The sequence below is a fragment of the Lepisma saccharinum genome, chromosome 8, assembly GCF_977018435.1.
Source record: "Lepisma saccharinum chromosome 8, izLepSacc3.1, whole genome shotgun sequence".
NCBI classification, from domain to species: Eukaryota; Metazoa; Arthropoda; class Insecta; order Zygentoma; family Lepismatidae; genus Lepisma; species Lepisma saccharinum.
The window spans coordinates 13,155,372-13,181,031 of record NC_139236.1 but is presented as its reverse complement, the minus strand read 5'-3'; the positions used below and the strand labels follow the sequence as shown (position 1 = coordinate 13,181,031).

The following is a 25,660-nucleotide window of genomic DNA, read 5'->3' as shown; positions in this document are numbered from 1 at the left end:
ATTAAGTGGGGGTTGCTAACTTCCATCTTTAGTGGTGAAATTCCATTAATACTCTTCACATTATTTCTTTAGTATAAAATTACATTATCTTTTCATAATAAAGCTGGACTTTAAATAAGTTCAAGAAGTGCTTATAGAATTATTTTATTATTCCTAATAACTTCAATATTATGCTTTATTATAAGCTATATAAACACACATAAATTATTAATAAAATTACTATTAAAAATGAAAATATAAAATAAATATTAAAATAGTTAGAATGTATTAGTTGGATATTTAAAGAACCACTCTTTATGTATTTATACACTCCCTGACCCCCTATAAGTTCACTTCATCCATAATCAATAGCCTTAATATATAGACCTCCAGTAATAAATGAACTACCAATTAGTCCACCAGAGGATAAATAAGGTAAAAATCATATTCCTCCTAATAAATAGTATGCTATTTTATTATTAAAAAATGGATAAATTTCGAACAATCACCCTCCTAATAAAATACAAATAATTGCCCCTATCTTCAAATTAAGAGGAATAATAATAACAAAAACAGAAGGAAAGACTAATCATATTAATCCAGAACCACCTACAATAGATAAGAATAATAAGCCTAATATACCTTTAAACATACCTCACCCCCCATCATCAGAAAAGAATTGAAATGATGTACCTCTATAAGATTTACCAACTAAATAATAATTTAATCGAAAACTATAAGCTATGGTTATACCCGTAGAAATTCATAATAAAACAAATATTACTAAATTAAAAGAAGATATACTTAATATTTCCAAAATTAAATCCTTAGAATAAAATCCAGCCAAAAATGGTATTCCACATAGGGCAAGACTAGAAATTATTATACAAGAAATAGTTATTGGTATTTTATTAATTAAGCCCCCCATACAACGAATATCCTGAACATCACCTATAACATGAATAACTACACCAGCACATAAAAACAGTAAAGACTTAAATATAGCGTGCGTCAATAAGTGAAAAAATGATATCTCCTTTAATCCCATAGATAATGTTAACATTATTAATCCAAGTTGTCTTAATGTAGATAAAGCAATAATTTTCCTTAAATCATATTCAAAATTAGCACCAACCCCAGCTATAAATATAGTTAGCCCTGATAATAATAAAAGTACCCTACCAAGAACAGTATATATCAATATATCTCCAAAACGAATTAATAAATAAACCCCAGCAGTAACCAAAGTAGAAGAATGAACTAATGCAGAAACTGGGGTTGGTGCAGCTATAGCTGCCGGCAACCATGCAGAAAACGGAAATTGTGCACTCTTTGTTATCCCAGCAATAATAATAAATCTAGTAATTAATATTATATCAAAATCAGAAACTAATCATAAATAATAAATATAATTTCAGCTACCATAATATAATATTCAAGCAATAGATAATAAAATAAATACATCACCAATTCGATTGGATAAAGCAGTTAGTATCCCAGCAGAATAGGAACGAACATTCTGATAATAAATTACTAGACAGTAAGAAACTAATCCTAGACCATCCCATCCTAAAATAATTCTAATAATATTAGGAGAAATAATTAAAAACATTATAGACCCAACAAATAATAAAACTAAAATAATAAATCGATTTATATTACAATCCCCCTCTATATAAGAACCTCTATAATTAATAACCATAGAAGAGTATATATAACTAATCCTATAAAAATTAAAGATATCCAATCAAATAATATTGTTATAATAATACTAGAACTATTCAAATTAACAATATTTCACTCAATAAAAATTGTAACATCCTTAATTAAAAATATTATCCCTAATAATAATAAGATTATTCTACTAATCAATAAAATAATTGATACTATACTTGTAATAAAAAAATTAAAAACCATTGATTTAAGAACTTTTAGTTACCACTAAGTCCACAACTTACTATTCTACTTAAACTACTTAAATATTTTAAATTCAATGAAATATCGGAGAACAAAAAATAATTAAAAAATTTAATGGAAATAAATGACAAAATAATAATAAATATTCACGAATATTACTTCTTCAACAAGAAAATACACCAGAATAGTATATTCCATGTTGAGTATAAGAATATAAATATAAAGTATAACCAGCACTTAAAAAAGATAGTAATGCAACACCTACAAAACTAAAGTAGGATCACCAAATAATTCTATTTAATAAACTAATTTCACCTAACAGGTTAATGGAAGGAGGGGCAGCCATATTAGTAATTCTCAATATAAATCATCATAAAGATAATCTAGGAATATAATTACTTATTCCCCTATTAATTAATATACTACGACTACCTAATCCTTCATAAGTAATATTTACTAGACAAAATATCCCAGAAGAACAAAGTTCATGTGCTACTATTAAAGTAAGTCCACCATTTATCCCTCATGCTCCTATAGTTATAATCCCTATTAAAACAAGACCTATGTGTGCTACAGATGAATATGCAACCAAGGCCTTTAAATCAATTTGACGTATACAAACAAGACTAATTATTCAAATCCCAACAATTCTAATACCAAATCAAAAAATATTATATTTAATAGCTAATCTCTCAATACAAGAAATAATTCGCAAAATCCCATATCCTCCAAGTTTTAATAAAATTCCAGCCAAAATTATAGACCCACTAACTGGAGCCTCAACATGAGCCCTAGGTAATCACAAATGAACCAAAAATATAGGTATTTTTACTAAAAAAGCAAACACCATTCTAACATATCAAATAAAATAATTTATATCAATATTAATATATCTAAATATATACATATATAGACCACCCACCTTATAATTTAACATAAAAATACCAACCAAAAGAGGTAAAGAAGCAAGTAATGTATAAAAAAGTAAATATACCCTTGCTTGTACTCGCTCTGGTTGATATCCTCACCCTAAAATTAAAAATAAAGTAGGTACTAATGATCCCTCAAAAAACAAATAAAATAATAAAAAAATATTCTTATAAAAGTTAGTATTAACAATAATAATAAAATAATTAACAAAAACATAAATCTACAAGCATAAAAATAAATAGATATAATACTATTTCTAGCCACTATTATTAAAAAAATAATTCAAATACTAAGTAAAATTAAAGAATAAGACATCACATCTAACCCAATAAAATAACCAGCCCCCCCATACTCCGATACCAAATCACACTATTAATAAAAACAAAAAACAACCAAAAATAATAGAAATTTGAACCACTATTCATAAAGAACTATTAAATCTCAAAAGGATTAAAAATATAAAATAAAAAATATATTTTAACATTTCAATAATACAAAAGAATTAAAATAATCATTACCATGAGTACGTGTAACTGATACTATAACAGATAAACCAAGAGCCCCCTCACATACACAAAATGAAATAAATAATAAACAAAAATAAGCTTCTTCCTGATTATTAATAAAATAATAAGTTATGTATAAATATAAGGATAACACAATAAATTCAAGTCTTAATAGAGTTACTAATAAATGCCTACGTTGAGAAATAAAACATAAAAATCTAATAAATAAAATAATTAATATAAATAATACTCTTAACATAAGTTTTTATAGTTTAATAAAAACAATGGTCTTGTAAATCATAAATGAATTAATAATTCTAAAAACATCAAGGAAGATATAATTATATCATCATTAGCTCCCAAAGCCAATATGTTTATTAAACTACTCCTTGATATTAAAATACAATTAATACTAATTACTATTATATTATTATTAGCACTAATAATACTATATATAAAACATCCACTATCTATAGGGATTATACTAATTATACAAACTATTACTGCATGTCTAACAATATCAACATTCCTAAAATCCACATGACTTTCCTATGTATTATTCCTAGTATTTTTAGGAGGAATACTAGTTCTATTTATTTATACAACAAGACTTACACCAAATGAAATATTCAAAATAAGAACAAAAATAATGACTATGGGCGTAATCATAATGTTATTACGCTTATTTATATTAATAATGATAGATCCCTTATTAACCCCCTCAATACTACAAAATATAGATACATATACAACCTGAAGAAGTACACCCCCCCTACCAGGAATAAAATTATACAACGAATCCATTATAATAATAACTACTATAACAGTAGTATATTTATTTATTACATTAATTACAATTGTAAAAATTACTAGACTTTCACATGGGCCTCTAAAAATAATTAAATAATTACAAATGTTGGATAGGATTCGACGAGAACTATTCGACTGGCAAATAAAATCTATTCTACCCCCTCCCTCTCTATTTTTTTTAGCATACTGCTGACCAAACCTCTTGGGAGGCAGGGGCTCTTGTAACGCCACGTATGTATGTATGTAATGCGATTTGTGAGGGGGCTAAAATTTTAACCTTACGGCTAGAAATGTTTCTATCAAATAACCATGCCTATAAACCTGTTTGGCTTCAGGAAGCAAGCTATGGAAGTGCCCGTCCAGCCCACGTCGTCGTCGAGCTTCAACGAACTCCTGCCTTCCATGCTATCTAATCTTAACGGACTGTTAATTATACACTTGAATAGCATCCTGACCCAGTACGACGAGGATGTGGGCAAAACTTTCTATGTATTCAACAACAACTTGAATTATTTCCAGTTCCCCATCTCCGGCAAACTTAAATTCGACATGAACCCCGAGAACAAAGGGGAGGCCAAGGTTTCCTCAGGCAAGAACATCTATCGCATCAAGTACGATAGGATGGATGCGACTACAACGTACGATGTATCTGATGGCGATCGTCTGTACGTGGAGCTCTTGGACGACTACGATAAACTCATCCCTCTTTTCGTGGAGATGCGAATCACCTACCCTATAATAAATAACCACAGTGGCAACAATGCCTAACGACATTTTCGGTCACACCAAACGCGACGATCACGGCGACGAGCTTCTCATGCTCGACGTCAGGGTCAAGAAGCTGCGAAGCGACCTGCAGGCCCTGCAGTCCACGCTTAACTCCAGCCTCCAGTCAGAGGTAGCTAGAGGCGAATGCTTTTGATATTGTGTTTTCTAATTAGTTAAAAAAAAATACGTAATGTGATGACTCATATCTTATGATTGCGCAACAAATTATGACGTAATATGATGACTCATATCTAACGTGGTCTCTTCTGATTGGTGGAAAAATACGTTATACTTAACGTGGTCTCTTCTGATTGGGGAAAAAATACGTCAGAAATAAACCGAGGCTATATAAGAGGGGCCAGAGCAGTTAGTCACAGTCTGCGAGAGCAACTTGAAGAGTACGGACGTCCTGTCGCAGTGTTCCTCGTAGATTTGCCTTACATGGTGATATTTTCTTTTTGATACACAGTAGTTGAGTTTTTGTGAGACTGATTGAAGAGTAAATTTTCCGTTACAAACTGGACAGTGTTGATTGTTGTTGAGCATCCCAGCAACCTCAGGGAATCGAGAAAGCGAAGTTCTATGCCTTGCACCCATTTAGAGATGGGAATGTAGTGCTCCTTATTTTGTGCTACAATATTAATTCGCGCATCGTCGTATCCGAGATGCCTGATAAGGTGGTGAAAATCGTACCCAGAGCCGTTACACCAAGAATCAATATAGCTGTAGGATGTGTTCTGCGACCTCCCACCAGCATCGGAATTCAAGTGTCCACCTGCGTCGAAGCAGAAAAAACTCATCATGGATTTCGAACCGAAAAAGCGTTACGGGTTGCACTACCGAAATCTTCGGTGGTTGATGCAACGAGGGGTCGCGATTACAGCAATTCACCGAGTCCTCACTTTCAACCATTCAAATTGGTTGAAGCCATACATCGACCTCAATACCAAACATCGTACTGCTGCTACCTCGGAACTTGATCGCAAATTTTTTAAGGACATGAATAATAAAATATTTGGTAAAACAATGGAAAACACGCGAAATCGTGAAGACATAAGGTTGCTTACTAGCGTCGACCGTTGTCCTTAACTTGTTGCAAGCCCTCTGTTTAAATCTCGAACAATCTACAACGAACAGCTTGCTTTGGTACACATGAATCGTGGTGAGGTAAAGCTCAACAAACCAGTCTATGTTGGTGCCACAGTGTTAGAGTTAAGCAAGCTGCAAATGTTTGAGATATATTATGATATACTACGCTTGCACTATGGTAACAACATTAATCTTCTCTACACAGATACGGACAGTCTGGTATATCACGCCTACACTGCTAACGCATATAAAGATATCGCTACGATTCCAGCTCTCGTTAACTTGTTCGACACGTCGAGCTATCCCCAACCAAATCGATATGGAATCCTGGCTCGAAACAAAAAAGTACCTGGTAAACTAAAGGATGAAAAAGATGGAGATATTATATTAGAGTTTGCTGGTCTTCGTGCCAAAGCATATGCAATTCAAGCTGAGAGTTCTGTGACCAAAAAAGCTAAAGGCATAGGCAAGCAGGTGGTTCAGAGAAAACTCAAGTTTGAAGACTACGTCGAGTGCCTCGAAACCAAAAAGCCAATTCTGCGAAAAGAGTATCGCATCCAGAGTGTTAAACATATACTTACAACCAACACCGTCAGGAAAATTGCTCTGGATGCACGAGACGAGAAGAGATGTGTTCTCGAATGTAGGATTCATACCCTGCCGTGGGGTTACTATCGCCTGAAAACAGGTAAAACTTGCTCTCTGTGCTCAAAATAAAAAAAAAAAAGAAATTTGCCCTCGAATGCAAAAACGAGGGGGTGGAGGTGGGATATTTTTATCAAAATATTAATTTTACAGTTATTTTTGTAATACATACTATATATCCAATCAACAAAAATACAAAAAATTAACAATGTCTGCAAATATATAGTATGTATATTTTTTAACGGAACTAACTCCCGCCGTGTCCTACGGGACGAAAATTTGGGGCATGTGCAGGGCCAAAAAGGGAAGTCCACCTTGCGCGCTCAAGCATGGCTTTTTTTTATTTCTTGTTATTTCCTATGCATATTTAAAACTGCTCTGTCACTCTTTCATTCTTGACATCATACACAAAAGTTTTCTCTGCAATAAGGATGACGCTGCACAGGGTGTTGGCAGGCAAGGCATCGTGGAACTCACAGACAATCTTGATGTTGGTGCGATCGTTAACAACCACCTGCTTTCTCTTAGATGTGTTAATGACGAACATGGGTCTGCGAGCTATGAACTCATTGGGGTTGTAGTACACGTCCACGTTGCCGGAGGTCACTCTCTTGTAAGCTGTGTATGCCTCGTACAGTTTCAGGTAGTCGTTGTTTACAATGTTCAGGTTGTACTTCTCACGCGGGAATATCTCTTTCCTGCCATTTTTGAGGTAGATGTTTTTGATCTTGCAATTGTCGAACTGGCTCGAATCTTTTTCTTGGTTGTTGTCCTCCCCCGTCTGGAGCACGACCACAAACTCTGGCATATCGTACCGGATGCTGTTAAACTGTGTGGTCACGTCAAATTCAAAATGGTTGCCGGAAGCAGGTTTCTGCACGCACTGGTAACCGTAAAATTGGATGGGTACTTGGGGATTCTTCAAAATGTCTGCTTTGTACTTGAGAGCGTAGTTAGTTTCGTATTCCACTACGGGCATGCGCAGCTCCATGGACTGGATGATGCACTTGGTAGGATCAGGTAGTGTGTTGGGAATTGCTGAACCGTCTGCACTCAAGGTGCTGTAACGCATCAGCGCATTGTTGTCGTTTCCGCTTCTGCGAAAAGTGACGCGCAAACCACCCTTCCACATAATCTCTGTGTAGTCGGAGAAGAAGCAAGGAAGCAGGCGCATGGGAAACAGTACTGTGTGACTTTGAGTTTTGATTTTTGTACCTGCTTCGAATCCCCCTGCCTGGTAGTATGCTGCATCGGTCTTGGAGAGTTTCAGTGTTCCCACAGCTGTAGAGGTAATCCCTGGGTAGTCAACCCTATCGATGACGGTGCCACGCTTTCTAACTTCCACCTGCGAGAATAGGTACGGCACAAAATTATCTACGAGTCTTAAATTTGCATTGGCAAGGAATGCTTCGCCGTTGTCTCTCTTAACAACATCAAACTTGATATACAAATCGGCTCTGTGAGGGTGAATAAACCCGTCCCCGACGTCCACGTCGTATTCTATCTCTCGATTCGCTTCATTGAGGTTGGCAAACGTGCGACGATTGGGAGGGAAGGACTGCAACTCGAAACTTTCGATTTGCTCCATGATGGTTATTTATTATACGTTAATCTCCACGACGGCAGTGGTCGTGGCTCCTGCAAAATCAACCACCTCTCCCTTCTCGTTGGTAATTGCCAATTCTATGTTGTCTATGCGATTACGAGATACAAGAAAGTATATCGGTGGGGAGGGTGTGTAGATAATTGGCTCCATGAACTCAGAGTTTGGTTTGAACATAGCGATAATACCTGTTTGCTTGTGACTCCCTGGGATGCCGTCCGAGGATTTGGTGATCATACCTTCTGCCACATTGCAATGTATGTTCAGAGTCTCGATGGCTAGAAATTTAGGAATGTTAGCACCAATATGCTTGATACCAGGTTCGAGCTTTGTGTTGTTCTCGAATCCCAAAAGCTCTCCGATGGTACCCAGGTCTACGGTTTCCGTGGCAGACACCAGTTCCACCCTGTGAGTTACAGAATTTTGCGACAGCAATACACTTCTTGGCAATTGAGCCTGCAAGGTAGACAGGTTGTACTGGCCAGGGGTGATGCTGATTCTTTCGCTGCCAATTTTGATGGTGTTGTTGTGTACCGTCACGTTAGGTATCAGGTACATGTTGTAGAATGCACGAAGAGCAATAGATTTAGGATAGATGATATCGTCATGCAATGTGAGTTCAGAACCGAAGTCTCGCTTGTGAGATGGAATACTCCCATAGTGCTTTAGGTGCCACAATGCTTTCTGGAAATCCTCGATCGTTGGGTTATTTAATTGCGAGAGAAAGACAAGCATGGAAACGCAGAGATGGCCACAGTTCACATCGCTGAAACCCTGAATGCGTTCGTCATTGTAGTAGAGTTTGGCAACACTGAGATACTTTACCAACCCAGCAGGTGGCGTGCCTCCGAATGAATCGAAAACAAATGCTTTGTTGTTGTTGTTGGCTTTGAGGTAGCATATCCAATGTGTACCGGGATTTTCGTAACTGTCCAGGTTAACCACGCCACATTCTTTTTTCTTCACAACAGAAGGTAGAGAATCAGACATGAAAACGCCCCTGAAGTGCTTGACCCCCAACGATTCGATCAGAGATTCAATATCGAAGTTGGACAGGGGCTCTTCTTTTTTTTAAAACTTTTTCAAAGCTTCGAGGTTGTTCTTTCGCTTTTTGGTCACACCTTTCCCCTTTTTTTTTCCATAGCCAGGTTGTGACGTTTCTGCTCTTCCAGCTCGGCCTTGTTCTTTTTAGCATCGATGACGGTCTTGGCAATGGCAGCACTGCCCCCTGCCAAGCTGCCTACAGCGCCCAATGCTGTCAAGATAGCCGGGATGCTGAATATGAAACCTCCAGTCTTCTTCTGCGGCTTTCGCGAACCTTGTAACCTCCTCAACTGAGGAATGCTAAGCAGCAATTTCATTCCATGACCTTTTGCCAAGCAGGAATGTTTCTTCTCGCGCTGCTTTTTGGTAAGCAATCCATCAAGAGCTCCGAGAGACTTGAGGTTTGCGTAGGGTATTTGGTAAACGACACCTTTGGGCTTCATGGTGATAGTATGTTATTTATATATACAGGGTGATTCTAAAGGTATAGTACAAACGAAAACCACAGATACCTCCCATGAAATAGAGACGAAAGTTCCCCTTCCACTTTGCCGAGAGATGCCTCCGTGAGGAGCTAGACAACGCCGAAAACGTGTGAAAATGAACTTCACACCTCTGTACAGCCAGTACCAGTGAAGATAGAAAGGCGGAACAAACGAAGTCAAAAGGAACACCAAAGTCGCCCATCCGAAAAACACTAGGCGGCAGCTGCGCAACGCATGCGCATGGGGTTCCACAAAGGAAATAGGAGTGTTCCGCAAGACAAATGAAGGGAAAGGGTAGCGATCGACAACGGTAGGGACAAAAGAAGCAATGAAGCATGAAGTAACAATTGCACAGCGGGAAACAAAACACCATGAATGAAGCAGAAAAGTAGTGCGGGGTTGCAGAACCACGGGAGGACGACGTAGGATGTAAAAACACACCGAGAATGCAAGCAAAGTGGTCCGTGACACTCGACAGGCAACAGACGCGTTCATGGTTCGGGGCAGAAATGGCGGCGCTGGCGGTGCAGCGCAAGGGGAGTCCCCAAAACACAGTGGGGAGACACCGCAGCAAGAACACAGCACGGTGCAACAAAAGAGAAAGAGGACCGGACGGGGAATGGTACCTGCCAAGGAGACAACAAATGCGGGACGAGGGGTTCCCCGTAGCAGCACCGACGGGATGTCACACAGAGGTCGTGCGCCAGCAGGACAAACACAGCAACTACGGGCACAGGAGGATATTGCTAATGAAAGGTGCACGTACAGATAGGACCACGTACCCCGTACTGACGTTGTAACAAACGTCGTGATGGGGCCCAATCAGCCTCTTAGAAATGAAGCCGGAGGCACATCGCTGGGTGGGAGCGGGCGAAAGGCTGCTGGAGTGTCGTACGGACCCCACCACTCCGTACGGTGGACGACACTAATGGACGAGGTCGGAATGTTTCCATCCCGATCACCAGGTCCACCGTTCCCAGACCTGACGGGGCTGCTTGCTTCCGAGCGCAACCCCAGCCGAACAACTCGAGTCCCTCCTCGGCCGCAGCCTTCCGCTCCGAAACCAAGCGTGGCCTCACACCACCGCAGCCGCACACTGTCGCGTGGGTGTGAGACCGGTCCGAGCAAGGCTGGACAGATAAACTGCGTGGGACAATCGTGTAATTTAGCTACGTGGGGGTATGCACGTCTGTTCAACTGCTGGGTTACCCCACATTGGTGTACACAAACACCACACGATCGTACGTAGTGCTCCCCGTCGGCTCGAGCAAGACGGACGAAGTACGTGTTGTGGGTGAATGGGGCAAGAATGAAGGACGCTACATGTGTTCCACGATGACAAGGCCCCAGAGTACATGGCCCAACCTGACGGCAGTGGTCAGGTAGGGAAGAGCACAGGCACGGGTGGCTCAGGAACGTCAGCGGATTGTACCACAGCGCCGTGCGGACGTGTGGGCTGATTGGAAGTGCAGCGTCAGGGAGCGTGTCAGTGAAAGAGCCGGTGCGGTGGTGGTGTGCTTGACGTACGACAATTGAGTACGTTGTTTCGAAGCCGTTGTGACCAGTGTGTGTGTGTGTGCCACCTGTGCACTGCAGTACAGTATTCCATAATTGGCACTATCCTCACCGTACCATGGAACGCTACACATTTGTAGAACTGAGGGACATGCATTTTGTCTACGGCCTTGCAGATGGCAATGGCCGAGCAGCTGCACGCCTTTATCGCGGACGGTATCCGGAGAGGCGACAACACGACAGCAGGTTGTTTTCGAACGTGCACCGTACCCTTGGTGAATCGGGTGTGTTACGTGCAGGCCATCATGTGTGTCACCCAAGACATGTGCGCACCGCGGCGGTCGAGGAGGACGTACTTGCTCGCGTGGACGACACACCGTCCACTAGCACCCGTAGCATTGCACGTGCAGTGGGAGTATCACAGTCGACAGTGTGGCGTGTCCTTCATGATGATCTGCTGTATCCCTATCATCCACAGCGAGTCCACGCGTTGCAGGCTGGGGATTACCCACGACGTGTGGAATTCTGTCAACGACTGTTGCAGTTTTGTAAAGACGATCCCCGTTTTTTGCGCCATGTGCTTTTCACGGACGAGGCAACATTCACCCGTGAGGGCATCTTCAATTGCCGAAACAGCCATGTGTGGGATTATGAAAATCCACATGCAGCAGTCGAGGTGCACCATCAGACCCAGTTTGCAGTGAATATCTGGGCAGGTATCATCGATGAACAGATTCACTGTGTAACAAATTTACAACTTTTTTCTCTTTCCGATATGAATTCAACTGTTTCCGATAGAACTTGTCATGCTGATTACAGTGGTGTAACTGAAATTCCTGTATCAGCCTCCGATTTCGAGAAATAATAGTTGAAAATTTTATTATGTAATGTAAATGCTATGCTATTTGAAGCACTGCAGAACATATGATGTAACGATGAATGAAACTAAAAGTAATTCGTTTTTGAAATTACACAGTACAAGAAGCAAAGATTACATGATGACAATGCTATCGATCTGCATAAATACCAGTACCAGTACCGAAATATATACCCTGCCCGACCACTGTTCCACATCCCTAGCTGCTCCCTTATCCCACCCTGAGCCAAAGGTACCTATGCAAACGCCTAAATGAAATTAACATAAATTCAAGAACTACAAATATATATTATGAACAAAATATGTTATGTATTTCACCAATAGGTATCAGAAGTAACAATAAAGATCAAATTAAGTAATGTACATACATCCAAGGATGGAAAGGATGATACATAAAGTAACACGTATAAAGATGTTCAAGGTAGTCTTATCGGTGCTTCCGTTTGTACTGAGCACCCTCGTTTTCTTGTTTCAAGCTCCAACAATAGTCAGCTAACATAGTAATCCCACACTTTCCCTTGTATCTTTCTTCCAAGACACGAATGGTCTGATGAAATCGTTCACCATGTTCATCTGATACTGCACCTAAGTTTTCTTGGAAAAAGTCTAAGTGACTGTGTAGATAATGAAGCTTTAGGGACATGTGACAACCCATTGCATGAAAGCTCAGTAGCAGTTCTTATACATCCAAGTTCGGCATAATGTTCAGATTTTCGGTTTCCAAGGAAATTTGTTATCACATTCTTCAGTGCAACCCACGCTCTTTTCTAGTTTTCATGCAGGATTTCGTCGAATGTTGAATGTTTAATGAGTTCTCTAATCTGTGGTCCGACGAAGATTCCTTCCTTTAACTTTGCATCTGTGATATGTGGAAATATTGTCTTTAGGTACTGGAAACCACCACCCTCTTTATCTAGTGCCTTCACAAACACCTTCATTAATCATAATTTTATGTGTAATGCTGGTAAGTACACATTTTTTGGATCAACAAGAGGCGTGTAACTAACACTTTTCTGTCCAGAAACCATCGACTTTCTTGTGGGCCAGTGTTTCACACGATAGTGTTTCTCTTTCGCCCTGCTATCCCATTCACACAGAAAACAACAGTGTTTTGTATATCCTGACTGCATTCCCAAAAGCAGACCAAGAACCTTAAAATCAGCACAAATGTGCCAAGGATGATCCGCATACTTCATTCTGTCAAGCAAGAGTTTCATATTTTGGTATGATTTTTTCATACCTACAGCATAGGCGACTGGAATAGCAGGGTGACTATTGCCATTGTGTAATAACACAGCTTTAAGACTGAATTTCGAAGAATAAATAAATAAACGCCATTGATTCATGTCATACTCAATGTTTAATGCAGACGTAAGTCCACACACATCTGTGCAGTACACCAAATCTTCCTGACAGCTGAAAAAATTCACTAGATCACTTCCACGACAGCGATACATTGTTACTTTCGTGTCCTTTCCCAAAAGGTTCCAACCTTGTAGTCTGGAAGCTAATAGTTCAGCCTGTGATTTGGACAATTGCAGATCTCTCACGAGATCATTTAGTTCTGCTTGGCATATTATATGCGGTTCCTTTGCGTTCCCCACATACATAGGATCTTCACTTCCTTCACTTTCGGATTCACGTTCAGTATCACAGTCACTCAACGTCCAAGCATTTGGTGGCACAGGAACAGGTAACTCATTACAGTGTGGAACAGGCCTAATAGCAGAAGGTACACATGGATAGTTGGTTGACTTGTTTGTTTTTGCGGTTAATCCACGAATGTTTGTTAAATAAAAATAAAAGTCTGTGGTGTGGTCTTGTGGCTCAAGCCACACCATGGGCACGGCAAATGGCATTGCCTTGTGTGTTCCGTTCAACCATCCCCGTAGGTTCACAGCACAGGATTTACAACACACGTGCGGAGCCCATTTTTTATCCTGGTCCCTGACTTTGCAGGAAAAGTACAATTCATAAGCCTTTTTCACAGCAGGTGTCAGGTGAGTAACATTGGACTTAACAGTCACTCTTCCACATATGTAACAGAACTTGTTTGGGTTATTTACACAACTTCTTGGCATGATTTACAGTAAAGATACATCAAACACATATAATGTCAGAACCGGAGATACTTGTCACATCCGAACAGGAATATCTAACAGTCAGACGTAGCAACAAACTGAAATCTTTGTGCTGCAAGTCCAGCTTTCAGTACCTTCTGAGCAGAACATTAACACTGTGTGGGATTCATACAAGAGTTCTCGGAACAGACAAACATCCAGAACAACAATGAATAACAACACACAAACACACTCTCAATAATGTACCACCGGCTTCTGATACGGATTTTCACGCAGTGTTGCAACTCCACAAGGGGAAGTGTTGCCATCTTGAAAGAGGGAAATTTCGTATTTTAAAAATCCCTTTTTTCCCCATTTGCGGGAAAATGGAGGCTGATACAAACAAATGCACCAGTGTTCCTACATCAGGGTACCAAGGGGTATTATGGTCACTACATACCATCCAGGAAAGAAAACCTTTGTTACACAGTGTTATCGGTCCATACCTGCTGCCACCACGTTTAAATGGCCGCCTCTATCGCACCTTTCTTGCATCAGTCCTTCCAGAGCTGCTAGAAGATGTACCCCTCAACGTGCGACATCGTATGTGGTTTCAATTGGATGGAGCGCCTGCACATTTTGATGGCACAGTGCGAACCCTTTAGCACCGTTCCTACCCACAGCGCTGGATCGGCAGAGAGGGCCCCGTCCCCTGGCCCGCCCGTTCGCCTGACCTCACACCAATGGATTTCTTCATGTGGGGCCATGTGAAAACACTCGTCTACGAGACCCCGGTGCCTGACAAGGAAACATTGGTAGCGCGGATACTTGCAGCATCGGCCGAGGTGTGTACCATGCCAGGGATTTTTGATAGGGTTCGCCAGAATTTCCTGCGACGCTCCAATGCCTGCATTGAATGTGGTGGTCGTCAATTTGAGCAACTTTTGTAACAACGTCAGTCCGGGGTACGACTACGTACTATTCCTACCTGTAAGTGCACCTTTGCGTGGCAATAAACCTCCTGTGCCCGTAGTTGCTGTGTTTGTCCTGCTGGCGCGCGACCTCTGTGTGACATCCCCTCGGTGCTGCTACGGGGAATCCCTCGTCCCGCATTTGTTGTTTCCTTGACAGGTACCATTCCCCGTCCGGTCCTCTTTCTCTTTTGTTCCCCCGTGCATTGTTCTTGCTGCAGTGTCTCCCCACTGTGTTTGGAAAATCCCCAGGCGCTGCATGTGTTGGTTTCCCGCTGTGCAATTGTTACTTCATGCTTCATTGCTTCTTTTGTCCCTACCGTTGTCGATCGCTACCCTTTCCCTTCACTTGTCTTGCGGGACACTCCTATTTCCTTTGTGGAACCCCATGCGTATGCGTTGCGCAGCTGCCGCCTAGTGTTTTTCGGATGGGCGACTTTGGTGTTCCTTTTGACTTCGTTTGTTCCGCCTTTCTATCTTCACTGGTACTGGCTGTACAGAGGTGTGAAGTTCATTTTCACACGTTTTCGGCGTTGTCTAGCTCCTCACGGAGGCATCTCTCGGCAAAGTGGAAGGGGAACTTTCGTCTCTATTTCATAGGAGGTATCTGTGGTTTTCGTTTGTACTATACCTTTAGAATCACCCTGTATCGTGAAAAGGTAAGGCTTTGCCCCTTAATGGGTTGGTTATACAAAGTTGCTTTTTTTTCACAGGGTGTTATTTATTTACAGCCCCCACCCCAATTTTCGTTTTGTGTTCATGGGGATGGACGTATCCAATGCAGCAACCCGCTCACCTAGCGAAGCATCTCTGCTGACGAGTCTCCCGAAAGCTGCATGCTCCAACTTCCTGTCGGCATCGTGACGTGCGTCGAGATCTGTGTGAGTATTGTAGGCAATGTCATGATCCTTGCATGCAGCATCCAGTGGGTTCACTCCCTTGTCTCCTTTCTCCAGTCGCTGTTCGAGTTTCGTACCCGGACCGCAGTACTGGTAACCCGGCAGGTGCATCTCGAAGGGTAGCTTGTTGATAATATCGTTCACGAGACCTCGACCCTCGACTACATTCCAGAATTTGGGAGGCAGGGTGTTGATGATTTTGATGAGGTACCCTATGCCTTTGCTGTCGTTTACAATGAAGTTGCTAAGCTTGGTGCTAATCATGTCCATGATGCCCACCTTCTCGTTGTGGAAGTTGCGATTGCCTGCATTTTCTTCGCCTGCGATAACCAGCAATCGATCTACAAGCTTCCTCACGTCGTCTACCCAAACAAACTCTTTAGGTAGGGTATTGTAGAGTTTGACACCGCTGCCAGTCTTGAGCTGGGTCCATATTGGCTTGATGAGGTTCCTGTACTTTTCTCCACTGCTAGATTTCACGCGATTCTGTGTCGCATCGTTGTTTTGGTACAGGGCGTCCGTCATGATCAAAATTTCTGTGTAACTTTGGTAATCCTCCTCCTGTATAATCTTTAGGTTGCTTTTTGGTGATAAGTTCCCACAGTCCCACCGTGCCAGGATACCTAGTCCAGCTGTTTTTCTCGCCCAAATTGATTTTCACATCGTCGCCCTCGAACGTGACTTTCGACTTTCCAATCTTTCAAACCACACCCTCGTTATGTTCCATGGTCGGGTACAATCCGAATACCTCGTCTTTTTATAATTTCCCGGTGCTTAGGTAATCCCTCGCCAACGGACCCAGTTCGACTAGCTTGTCCGAAGAGGTACTGCCTAGGGCCTGACGTCTCGGGGCTGAGTAAGTTCGAACGGAGTAATGTGAATGCTGGATATCGGTGTGGGTATGGTATAATTTTGAGCAGTGAGTGGCACAAGCTCGTTGATTAACTCTTTGTTTTGCTCGGTGACATCTTTGATTTCTTTACCAAGTCCACTGATGGCATCGATGATAGGTTGGTCCTGACGATTTTTCTCTTCGTAAATTCCGCGATTCTCGGATTTCCAACCCTTAAACCGTTTTGCCAGGTAGCTACGCAGCTGCAGGTTGTCGTCTGCAAGTTTGCGTTTCATTTTTTTGTATGTAGTTATTTATGATAGGTCTTGCAACGTTGCAACGTTTAGAAAATTATTAATTTTGTTTCTGTATTTTCCGTTATTGGATTTCCTCGTCATGTCTATTGTGACAAATCCGAAATCATCTTGGTTCCAGCATGAAGAGCAAAATTTGGAAAACTGATTGTAGTTTATGTCCCCATCTACATAATCATCGTAAGCGTGATTTAAATTGGTGTAGTCTTGACGAAACAAACAAATTAAATTAGCATTGTATCGGAGTAGCTGCTTGGGGATTTTGGAAAAGTCTGAGCAAGGTAGAAGCAGTCCATGTCTCTGTGCCGACCCTGAGTAAAAAAATTGCGAATTTCGTTCTGGTTCTCCAGGATCACATCGTCAAAAACCACCACCGAATTCTCGAGACAGCAGTCTAGTGGTATCACTTCAGAAGCAAATATAGCTATGCCTAGTCCCTCGTACAGTTTCGACAGCTGGCAATACTTCGATTGCTCCCAACTTTTGGAGAAAACATACAGGTGCCTGTTCTACCAGTTTAAACAGTTGGGTGCAAGAAGAAAATTATCAATATGCAGCGTTGTTTTTCCACATCCAGAAGGCCCAACAATAAGGCAGCGAATGTTGTCGGGTAGAAGCTCGCCATTTTTCCTATCCTGATATTCCGATGGAAAATCTGGCAGTCGCCGTACCACGTCCCAAGCACCCGTTACACAATCACCTCGTTTGCGTCGATCCAACTTTTTTCCTCGAGTCCCAGCCATTTCACCAACAGTTTGTCACCTTTTCTACGTAATACTTTTTCAATAAGATACGTGTCGGGGTATTTTGTTTTAGAAAGTTCCTCTTCGTGAAATCTTCCTTTCAGAATTTCGTCGCGATTATCTTTTATTATATACGTGTGAAGGTTTCCGGGTAAGACTCGAACTACGGTGAAAAGTTCCGTACTCCAATTTTTTGTAAAGCCCTTTTCGAACGCACGCTTAACTTTACTGATTCATACCTGATCTCCAATTTTGTATTTCGGTTTCTTGCTTGTAAATTTGTACTTTGGACAATAAACCGTAGAAATTAAACGTCGCTCGTCAGATTTGTTGACGTCAGCCGGTTTCATGTTTATCGTGCGATGCAAACTGTGATTATAGCTGTTAACGAGTTCCGGAAGCATGTCGAGCCACTTGTAATTCCCCTGAAGCGTGAACTGTTTCAACATCCGTGTTTTGAGAGTTCGGTTGAAACGTTCCACTATGCTGGCTTTGATGTGACTAAAGGTGGAGTAATGTTGAATATTTTGTTTTTGAATAAATTGCAGAAAGACAGAGTTGTAGAATTCTTTTCCGTTATCCGTGTGAAGAAATCGAGGTCGGCTGCCACTTTCATCGAAAATAGTTTTGAATGCTTCCACTACGCAGGTTCCTGTTTTTTCCTTGAGGGGTAAAGCCCACGCAAATTTTGAAAATGTGTCTATAACGGTGAGAAGATACTTGTATCCCTTGTTGATTTTATGTAAATTTTTTAAATTGCCACTGCTCATTTCAACAAGGTCAGCTTCCCACAGATCGTCTATGCCTTTGGTCACTACCGCCAGTCGTTTGTAGTTTCACCGTGCAGGTTTGTGCAGCTCGTTCACAATAGCTTGCCTAGACGTTGCGCGAAAATAAGAATATAGCTTGGATGGGATTTCTGGCCGCAGACAATGCCGTTTTCTATGTACAGCTTATCACCTACTTCTATGTCGATAATTTGAGTGGCATCTTCGGCATAGGCAGTCTCGCGAGTTTCGGGGTGGGTGAAATCGACCAACTCCACTCCTCTTATTTTAGGCTCGTCACTGATGTTCGTCACGGTCATGGTTGGGTAGTGGGTAGCGTGAGGCAAAGACCAGTATGAAACCTTGACGAACTGAAGTGTGCCAGTGAGGAAAAACTGGTGATAGGCTTTGGCAGAAGTCAGCATGTAGAGTTTGGCACCCGGATGGAAGAGCGAGGAAAATTCCCTGTTTGGAATGCTGTACAGTTCGATGACGATGGTGGACTTGAGATTGTCGATGCTGGCGTTCAGGGTGTTTACGTTGGTTCGAACCTCGCTCTCCACATCCTCCAATCTACCGTTCACCGATTCCAGGTGTTCCTCGATAGCACGGACAACAGTGTCGTAATCGGGCTTGATCTTCACATCTACAATTAGCCTCTTGAATTTTTCGTTTAAGTCATGTAGTTGGGTACTGAAATTGGTTATGGCCGATTCCTGGCTCGCCTCGATGCTACCAATTTGCTCTTTCACATTGGCGATAATCTGCTGCAGACTTTCCACGAGTGTCAACTTGGAGTTCTGGATTGCGAGGTAGTGGACCTGGGTTCTAATTTCCGCAAACAAGGCATGTAGCTCGCTGATGTTCTGGTTGGTTGGTAAGGTTGCAACAGACTCCCGAAGCAATTCAATTTCGTTTTGGATGTTTTTGATGTCGTCGGATTTGAGTATTCGGTTGAGAGCCCTCTTCATGCTTTTCAGTTCCTGCGAGGTAGGCAGGGTGGCCACCGTGTTTTGAAGCGACTCCAAAGCTTTTTTCATCGCGTCCAACTCCGAGGCAGCAGCAGCAGCGCGTATGCCTTCTTGTAATTGTGTTATGTCCTCCTGGGTGGGGGTGGATTGTTGCAAAGTTTCCAACTTAGCCTGTATGTCGTCGATCAAGTGATGAAAATGCGACAACTCTGATTCGGTGTTTAGATTTTCCAGCTTGGTGATCTGCTGTTGGACGCTGGCCAGAGTATCCCTGATGCCAGGCAGTTTGGATTCCAGTGCTTCGTGTACGTTTGCCAGATCATTTTTGATGACGGCGAGAGCATCCTCAATATGGGCTATGGTGCCTTGCAGCTTCCCGAAATCCTCGTAGGTCTCAAGTTGGAGTTTTATGTTGGCCACGCTACGGGCAATAGCATTCAGCTCGCTGGACGAAGGTAGATTGTCGTTAAAGTCCTGTAGCGTTTGGAGTTTAGTTTTGACTTCGTTGATGGCTGCATGCAAAGCGCCCGTTTGAAGCTCAGCCTTGATGCTTTCCAACGTAGGAATTTCGAACGATTGAAACTGTTCGTGCAATTTGGCAATACTGACATTCACGCGATCGTAGTCATCTTGTGTTTTTATACTCTGGATAATGTTTTGCAGTTCAGTCTGGATGGTGCTTGTTTGGTCCTGCAAGTGTCGCTTCAGCTGTTCCACGTCAGAAGTTTGCGCTTGTTGCAGCTTCACAAGTTCGTTCTGGAGCTTGCCTACACTCAGTGCCAAGTTGTCGAAGTTTTCTATCGACGCGAGGTCGGTGTACTTTTGCAGCAGCGATTTTAGCTCGGTGTCAATTTTGAGTACGGGGTCCAGGCACTGAGACTGCAGGCTGGCTATCTCTGACTGGAGGCTGGAGTTGAGTGTGGACTGCAGGGCCTGCAGGTCGCTTCGTAACTTCTTGACCCTGACGTCGAGCATGAGAAGCTCGTCGCCGTGGTCGTCGCGCTTGGTGTGACCAAAAATATCGTTAGGCATTGTTGCCACTGTGGTTATTTAATATAGGGTAGGTGATTCGCATCTCCACGAAAAGAGGGATGAGTTTATCGTAGTCGTCTAAGAGCTCCACGTACAGGCGATCTCCAGCAGATACATCGTACGTAGTGGTACTGTCCATCCTATCATGCTTGATGCGATAGATGTTCTTGCCTGAGGAAACCTTGGCCTCCCCTTCGTTCTCGGGATTCATGTCGAACTTAAGTTTGCCGGAGATGGGGAACCGGTAATAATTCAAATTGTTGATAGAATACATAGAAGGTTTTGCCCACATCCTCGTCGTACTGGGTCAGGATGCTATTCAAGTGTATAATTAACAGACCGTTAAGTTTAGATAGCATGGAAGGCAGAAGTTCGTCGAAGCTCGACGATGACGTGGGCTGGAGACGGGCACTTCCATAGCTTGCTTCCTGAAGCCAAACAGGTTCATAGGCATGGTTATTTTATAGAAACATTTCTAGCCGTACTAACAACTCTCGACAACAGACGCATCATGCACTAGGTCATTTTCCTCCACAAAATCCTAAATAATCACATTGAAGCTCCTTTCGCCCCGTCACAGCACGATTTCTACGTCCCCTCAAGCAAGTTACGACCAAGAAAGCAACTCTTCGGCCTCAAACGAAGTAGAACCAACGCACTGGCAATATCACCAATTTGGAACATGTGCAAAACATTTAACAATATCATTAAAAGTGAAAACAGTGTGGAACTATTTTGCCCAACCAAAATATTGAAAAGGAAAACATTAAATTTACATAAATTACGATAAGACCTGTATGTTTGTTAAATGTGTTTTCTGTCTATATATTATATTATATTATATTACATTGATCTGTGCAATTAACTAATAATGTTCTTAACTATTGCATAATGAACGCAATAACTGGGTAATATACCTGTTGCGTTCAATTTCTGAAATAAATAAATAAATAGTATCCCTTGAAACTCCAGGTACAGGGATCCTGTCTCGCCTCCCAAATTTTGGAAGCAATAGTATCTGCCCATACACCTGCTTTCAAAGTTGTATATTTCCTACTTAGATTAACGCCATTTGTGTTCTTTATAAATTCTCGTTGCATTGAATATATAACCTTTCATCTTGAGATTTACATATAGAAAACTTAATTTTCCTGATGTTCTTCTGTAAAGCGAGTAATTCATTCAGTACTGGTTTCTGACTCCACATCAGACCTTTGACACTCGGACTCTCATGATTCCTCCATACGTTGTTGATTCCACTTGAAAAGACCAATGTCAGAGGCAACATTGTACCGATTAGAGGAAACGAACGTGTATAATTCCTTTGTTGTCATGTTCAGCTTGTTCTCTTCCTTCAACTTCAAGCATTCAGGATCTGCTGGAGGTAAAAGATGACCGTTCTTATTAACTTCAGATTGATTTTCCAAGATGACTCTTCTGACAAGATCTGGATTATCCTTTGCTTTCCTTCCTCTACATGTCTCTCCACTCGTGCTGTCCTGTTAAAAAAATCAGGTGTAATACAAGCAATTCAAATTTTCATTTCTTATACACAATGTTTAATAAGCGGCTGGGGTAGGTGAGCTGGACAGCGCTTAGCATGCACTTAGAGGTCAAGAAATTTGGACTCTGGATTCTGTCCCTGAAATCCCTGGAGCAAGCGAACAAAACTCTGCCCAGGTAGTAACTAGAGAGGGCTCGACCAATAAACACGCCACAGGGGAAGCGAGTGCATGGTGGGAAAACGCTGCTACAACTGACTGGCATTTGCAGCAGCACGCACTGCTTTTATCCATTCACTCGCTTTCTGCCCTCATCTACCGTAATGAGCGGCCTTGCTATACAGATTTTATAGACAGAGTGAAGGAAAGTGCAAAGAATCATGTAGTGTTGGTAGAAGGGAGCAAAAACGTTAACGCGGCCAGAATTTAAAAAAAAAAACAAAAAAAAAAAACAAAGGGTGATGTTCCGTAAAGTTTCCTTGGCTTGAAAAGTCTAAACTTAATTTATTCCTCATAAAATATTGTTATCAATCTTAGCCTACACTCTAAGCTATAAGCCAGAAATATTCTTTGTGGCAATAAAATTGCTTTTATTTTCTAAAGTTTCAGTCAATATAGGTCGGCCACAGGTAAATATGTAAATTGAACATTAAATAACCAAGTTTAACAAATAATAACTTGCGACAGCGGTTAAAAATTACAATAGATTACGGATCGAACTTATACATTTTTTCATCATAGACAACACATTACCTTCCATGGCTAGGATCACGAAGATGTCGCAGTACAACTAACTAACTAACTAACTAACTCTCTAGCCTTCTTAAACCCGAAGGTTCATGGCTGCAGCAACACAGGCCTTCCATCTTTCCCTATATTGAGCAAAATCTATAAACTCTTTTCCATCCCTACCGATTTCCCTTAGGTCCATCTCAACGTTGTCCCTCCATCTTCGTCTTGGTCTTCCTACAGGTCTCTTACCATCAGGTTTCCCAACAAGAATCCTGTAAACTCCTCTTTCCTCTCCCATTCGTGCCACATGGCCTGCCCACCTAAGTCTTCTTGATTTAATTATTCTAATAATATCTGGACATGAATACAAATTATGTAGTTCTAAATTATGTAACCTTCTCCACTCACCTGTCTCCTCATCCCTTTTAGGTCCAAAGATTTTCCTAAGGATCTTATTTTCAAATACTCTCAATTTATGTTCCTCTTTCAATGTAAGGGACCAAGTTTCACATCCATATAATACTACAGGCAAAATTACTGTTTTGTATATTTTAACTTTTAGTTTCTTAGATATTAAACAAGAAGACAAAAGTTTATGAAGAGAGAAGTAACATGCATTTCCTGAATTAAGCCTACTTTTTATTTCCTCTTTAATATAATTTTCATTTGTTAATATTACTCCTAAGTATTTGAATCTGGAAACTGGTTCAAACGAGTTGTTATCAATAATTAGATTTTGATTATTACCTAACACTTGGTTTCGGCCTGTAACCATATATTTAGTTTTCTCTTTGTTAACTTCCAAACCTATCTCTTTAGCAGTTTTGAAAAATATTTTAGCATTATTCTTAATTGTTTTTACTTCATCCCCCAATAAGTCTACATCATCTGCATATGCTAACAACTGAGTCACACCATTTAATTTTAGTCCTTCTTTAGTTTCTTTTACCTTCCTAACAGCATATTCTAAGGCAAAATTAAAGAGCAATGGAGATAATGCATCTCCTTGTTTTAACCCATCATGAATTGTAAATTTGTCAGACATATTAATACCCACACGAATTTTACTTTCTGTTTCACTGGTGCATATTTTTATCATACTAACAAGCTTCTTAGGTATTCCAAACTCTACTAATATATTATATAATTTATCTCTTTTGACCGAATCATATGCTTTTTTGAAATCAATGAATAGCTGATGGACATTTTGATTATATTCCGACTTTTTTTCAAGTGTCTGTCTGATGTGAAAAATTTGATCTGTAGTTGATCTGTTACGTTTAAATCCACATTGATAATCACCTATAATTTCATTAGCATATGGGGTTAGTCTTGTTAAAAGAATGTTAGATAATATTTTATATGTTGTTGAGAGTAGAGAAATTCCACGGTAATTATTGCAGTTCATTTTATCACCTTTTTTAAACACAGGAACAATTATGGATTCCTTCCACTGTTGAGGGATTTCTTCTTTATTCCATATTAAACAAATTAATTTATGAATTTGACATATTAATGAATTTCCACCATATTTAATTAACTCAGCTGGTATTAAATCAATGCCAGGTGCTTTGTTATTCTTTAGTCTTTTAATAGCATCTTTAACTTCAGTCAAGTTAGGTTCTGGAACTAAAGGTTCTGCTGTGTGTACTTCATTCACTTCTGATTTATCTCGTACATGGACATTTAAAAGGTCATTAAAGTAGTTCTTCCATCTATTTAGAATATCGCTTGGGTCAGCTAGAAAATCACCGTCTTTTTCTTTTATCAAGTTTACCTTAGGTTGCCACCCCTTTCTAAACTCATTTACACCTTTATATAAATCTCTGATATTTTTATTTTTGCTGTTTGTTTCAATTTCGTTAATTTTGCTTTTCAAGTAATCTCTTTTTTTACTTCTAAACGTGCGGTTAACTTCTCGCTTTATTCTATTATAATTGTTTAGATTTGTATCATCAGAGTTATTTAACCACCTAAGTCTAGCCTGATTTCTTATTTCTATTAGATTATGACATTCATTATCAAACCATGGCTTACTTTTTCTCTGTTTATGGTATCCTATACTTTCTTTAGCTGCTGATTCTATTGCATTACGTATATGCTCCCAATTCTTATTTCGCAGTACAACAATTATATAAAATCGTAAACTCTTCCATGGATTCAATGGAAGGAAATACGAAGATAGGTAACTAATTAAGGTAATTTACTCTTACAATTAAGGGCTCTTATGTGTGCAACCGTAGCAAGCAGGGAAAGAGGCTCGACGTTTAAGGGTCGCTACAATATTCTCTGTGTACTCCTCAAAATTTTGTAAACTTCTCCAGTTATCTGACCGCTAGCAAACGAAACACTGGGGAAAAATATATTACGTTCCCACCAACATCGTAAGAAATGAAACACGCAAAATATGGGAAACCACATGACTCTGCATTAAACTACGTATCTCCTCAACACCTGACTACAGGAACGGAACAAAAATCTTTCTCTTGAGGAAATCATGAACTATGAATTTTGTCCAGTGACTTTAGGACGTAAAATTACATAGTTTGTTACGCATTTACTGTTATTTGTGTCTGAATCCAACTTTTACGCTAATTCTAAAAATTAAAGAAAATATTTTAACCTTTCTAATTTAATATATATTTATGGTAGCGCTATAAAACAAATTT

The 25,660-nt window shown here is 40.5% G+C and overlaps 1 pseudogene; it reads right to left on the bottom strand.

The window, feature by feature from the left end:
• Positions 1 to 484: 484 nt before the first annotated feature.
• Positions 485 to 25,660, bottom strand: part of LOC145991667 (NADH-ubiquinone oxidoreductase chain 5 pseudogene) — a 65,682-nt pseudogene continuing 40,506 nt past the window's right edge.